Source organism: Haliaeetus leucocephalus, unplaced genomic scaffold (genome assembly GCF_000737465.1).
Source record: "Haliaeetus leucocephalus isolate CR32 unplaced genomic scaffold, Haliaeetus_leucocephalus-4.0 Scaffold636, whole genome shotgun sequence".
NCBI classification, from domain to species: domain Eukaryota; kingdom Metazoa; phylum Chordata; class Aves; order Accipitriformes; family Accipitridae; genus Haliaeetus; species Haliaeetus leucocephalus.
The window spans coordinates 5,310,377-5,314,942 of NW_010973072.1; the positions used below are offsets into that span (position 1 = coordinate 5,310,377).

Genomic DNA, 4,566 nt, shown 5'->3' on the forward strand with positions numbered 1-4,566 from the left:
TGCAGGCTGCGCCGGGAGTTGCTGAGCCCGAGCCGTGAGCTCCTCAACTCCGCGGGGGCCGTGCCAGCAGACCCGGGGCTCAAGAGTCCTCCGAGAGTAGGTGTGGTAAGTCCGAGACCGTCCGAATTTTTTTTATATTTTTTTTTTTTTTCCTAGAAACTACCTCCAAATATAGTAACAGGGAAGGGGCATTCCTAGAAATTCGGGAGACGTCAGAAAGGGAAGATTTGTGAAATTCAGCTTCACTTCCTGCAGAGGGCTCCTAGCACAGGGAAAAAAAAAAATCAAGTGAGCAATAAAGTGCTTTTCATGCTTCTCTGATCAGATAATGGTTAAAAAAAGAATGGTAAAACACTTAACTCACATTTCTCCGATATGATCTAGGAGTTTCATATGCGAAGAAAGCTAATCAGTAACCCCCTTCCATCGTTTTCTACTAATGTTTATAGATGTCTTATCTCCTGTATTTACTTTCCCCCATGTCCTCATATCAGACCTATGTACACAGCAAATAAAAGGAATATGCATATGAGTGAAAAATGGGCCAAATGATAACCCTGCCATGTATCACAGGAATGCTAATTAATGTTAGTGTGTTATTTTAAACAGGCTTTGTGGCTTGATTCTTTCACGCTACACTGATGTGAATAATTCATGTTATTACTGTAGATGCGTGCAGTATCGTTACTCGCATGAACAGGAATCCATAGGCTGGCTTTTATTTAAGGGCCCCAATACTGAGAACTGCTGAGCACTGTCAGTCCCCATTGACTTAACGGTATCTTAGGCTGTTAATTAACTCTGCTCAGCAATTCACGGGATCAGGCCCTGACCGACAAATGTAAATTGGGACTTGCGGCAGACCTGCACACTGCCGTGAGACACTGTTATTCCTCACGTGTCGCCTAGATCTGTGTATTTGCTTTGTGCTTGTGTCTAACACCCCATCCTTCTTTAGTCATATCTTTTAAAAAAACACTATTTGATACATTTCATAGAAAGCAGAAGCGAATGTTTGCAAAGCAATAGTGGATGAAGATGTTGTTACATGCTATTAATTATATAAAGATATCAATGCATTTGTAATAAAGCATTATTTATCCAGGAATAGCAAAGGTTGCTGTAAAAAAACCACAATAGCCAGCTTTTGGGGAAAGATAATAGATTTCAATGTGTGCAACTCTTGCAGGTTAATTGAATTTCCGTAACGAAATTCCCCTCAGCCACATGAAATCCTTGGGTTTGTTCTTTGAATTTCATTATGACTTGCAGAGTCTTCTCTGCCCTCAAATTAAATGCAATAAAACCACTGTAGTCTGGCTTTACTTCAGTGTTTTATAAACACTCGCATTTAATCAAAACTTAGTTACAGACACCTTGTCTGTCTGCAGTTTTGAAGGGGAATTAGCAGAGTTCACCTGACAATCCTAAGTGTGCTTTGACTCCTAAGTATGTTTTAACTGTTATCGCAGTGCTCAGTAAACAATTGCTTCAGAATACAGACTCAGCTTTCAGAGAGGTGCACCCACAGTGTTTTTTTAGCAATAATGCCTGGTTAGAAGTAGATTTATTTTAAGTAATCTCTTGGAATTCCAAACGGCTCTAGTTAATTACAAAAAGGCCTTTTTAAGCTGGCTGGCTTACTTACGGCACACTGCTCTACTCTGCCTGTCACTCTCACTTCCTGAGTGAAAAAGTGAATGGCAGCTTCAAGTTCAAGATCTTTTGATCATTAAAAGAAATGGATGTGCTGTCCTCTGTTGGTCATACTGGTTGTCACATGTAAAATTCAATTAATTCAAAAAGCAGCAAGAGGCTCTGTTAAAACAACAAAAATGATGAAACTAAATTTGCTCCCCCTTCCGCTTTCACCAGTAAGACTGCACAGTGTGAGGGATTTCTAAATCATTTCTGAAAGATGATGCAACGATGGATACTAGAAGCTGGATTAAGGAGAGGACCCATTTCACACGACTCCATACTACAGATTCAGCCCCATCGGACTCCGGCTGCTGTTGGGCCACCCGCCCTGCTGTGCCGGCATGCTGGGTGACAGCGGGAGCTGCAGCCTCCCTCCGGCTCCAGGGCTGGGGCCAGGGTTGCGGGGGGGCTGCAGCGCTGCCAAGCGCGGGGTGAGAGAGGAAGTTTCCAGCTTAAATTTCACGTCACACGGTCCGGCCTGGGGACAGGGCCATGTGTGCCAGTTCGGATGATTTGTGCTCACATGTAATGACTCACGTCGTGTGATGCGATGGCAGCTCTGCAGCTTCTCATAGCGCTATAACTATGGCAGCTCAGGCTTTGCCGGGTACGCGTAATGCAAATTCCCACTTTACCGCACATGGTGTCCTTCTGGGAGTCGTGATGTGTAGAAATGCTCTGCTCTGCTCAGTGTTGGTAAGCAGCAGGAGCGTGTCTGCTTCGGGTCCTCATTTCAAGAAGAGCGTGTAGCAACTGGAGAGGAGCTGGGTGATTGTAGCAAGGATGATTAGAGGTGTAGAAAACCTGACCTAAAAGGAGAGATGTTAAATTTGGGGATTGTGTTGTCCAGAAGGGAGAAAGCTGAAGGCAAACATAGTAACACTTTCAAAAAGGTTTGACGTCACGTAAATTAATGTATGTCATGGCAGTCAAGCTGTGTGGTATGTTAATTATCTCTACATCTTAACTGCTACCGGAGCTATCAATTTCTGGTCTGCACTAGCTTCTCTTATGATTTCATAGACAGTTTTCCAATTACAAAATTAATTTTGAGTAAATAACCGTAAGACACGTCTTAAAATGTTACTTAGCAAAATTACCGTGCTAATAATTTAGCAATGCTATTTAGCAAAATGTAAGTTCTGTCTGCAAACTATGGAAAACCAGGCTCTGTATTGTCCAATTTCTATGTGTGTCATGTAACACAGACTCATGGCCCTCAAACCATTGTTAGGTGGGTGAGACGCAGCCGTAGCTCTCGTGCATACCTGGCTTAGTCTTATATATTTCTAAAAAACAAGAAAGAATTTATGAAAGCATTACTCATCACAGGCAGGGTGGCTCCTCTCCAGGTTTATCCCTGAGGTTGGAGTAACAGAGAGCAGTATTTATCAAACACATGTTTTGTCCTTGAGTTTGATTTTTGTTTAGTTTTGAAAACCCTCTTATGAAAGCAGCTTCAGGGACACGGCTGTTCCTCACTGTCCTTCATATCCATGAGTAAAAATATCTAAGAAAACAGAAACCGGTTTAGAACATGTTGGGTTGTAGTTTTGCATGTGCTCTGTGCAGAAACTGTCACTGCTCAAAATCAATAATTTACATTTTTCTTCTCTCTAGGGAGATTGGGCAGTGTTGTCATGGATTTCATACTAGAGATTTCAAGTTAAAAAATGAGCTGGAAGGTAAGCACTGTGATTTCCTCTCTGCTGATGCTTCATCAAAGTTATGCCAAATTTGCTGAAGAGCAGTTTTGGACACTTGGGAACACTGATAGTAAACTAAGTGCAAAAATAATAGATTTTAATTACATGTAATTAATACAGTCAGATAATCTTCATAACACTAAATCTGTGCAAAAAAAAAATCCTTATATAGAATAAATGGTTACAGCCCTTCTTTAAATCAAAGTACCACTTGAATGATGATTTTGACGTACTATCAGAATTTATGTATTTTATTTTAAAAGATTTTACAAAATCTAGCGTAAATAGGTAATGACAGGGTTTTTTGTTCATACAACAGTTGTACAATTTTGATTCTAGACAACAGTGGTGCGGAATACGAGAGGAAGGTTTGTGAGGAAGAAAACAAAACCGACTGTGTGGACTAACGAAAGGTCAGTGAAATTTCAAATGGCAAGCAAATATCAAACATGAATCAATAAAGATTTCCTTCAATGTGTAGTGCTGTTATTATTTACATCGTCGGGATGGTGTTAAGCGCGGGTTTCGTGGCTGGCCCTGTCCATGTCCCCGAATTGGACTTCCCGGCTGCTCGAGGTCCTGCCGGACCAGCTGTGTGGCTGACGCACCCAGTGTTTGCTTGCGCTTGGAGACGGGTGAGCATCGCACGCAACCAACCTGCCCTTCCCTTACCCAGTTTCAATGTCACAGGGAGTTTTTCTATTTAAAAAAACCAGAAAACGTGAAGTGAACACTAACCAGGTTGCAAATAATCCTTCCAAGTAGTTAGTGATGTAGATGAAGAAACCTCATGTTTTACTAACCAGAAGGCAGAACTAAATTAATAAATAATTAACTGAATTACAGGCGAGGGGAAGCAATGAAAAGAACCAGGAATTGCAGGATGGTCTCGGTAGCTGCAGCCTGTGGAGAACGGCTCTTCAAGCGAGAGCTGGCAGAGGCCCGGCTTGTTCCTCACAGGAAGGGATCCACGTTGTGGCGGGCGCCATCGCGTGCTGCGAGGCTGCCGCGTAGGGAGCGCGTGTGACACGGCCTCCACTGGGGCAGACATCTTTTCCGTGCCCGTGCGACAGCGTCTGCTAATTTCAATTCTTCGGCTTGAGCTCGAGGGTCTCTTGACCACAGGGTTAGGCCCCAAGGAAGGTGGTCTGAAGAAAAA

At 42.7% G+C, this 4,566-nt stretch overlaps 1 long non-coding RNA gene across 1 annotated transcript; it reads right to left on the minus strand.

Annotated features, from left to right (window-relative positions):
- Positions 1–2,016: 2,016 nt before the first annotated feature.
- LOC104838626 lies at positions 2,017–4,560 on the minus strand. The gene is made up of 3 exons (XR_775087.1): positions 3,905–4,560; positions 3,025–3,211; positions 2,017–2,510 (listed from the first exon to the last, which is right to left on the minus strand). It is a non-coding gene; the product is annotated as an uncharacterized LOC104838626 (long non-coding RNA).
- Positions 4,561–4,566: the final 6 nt, after the last annotated feature.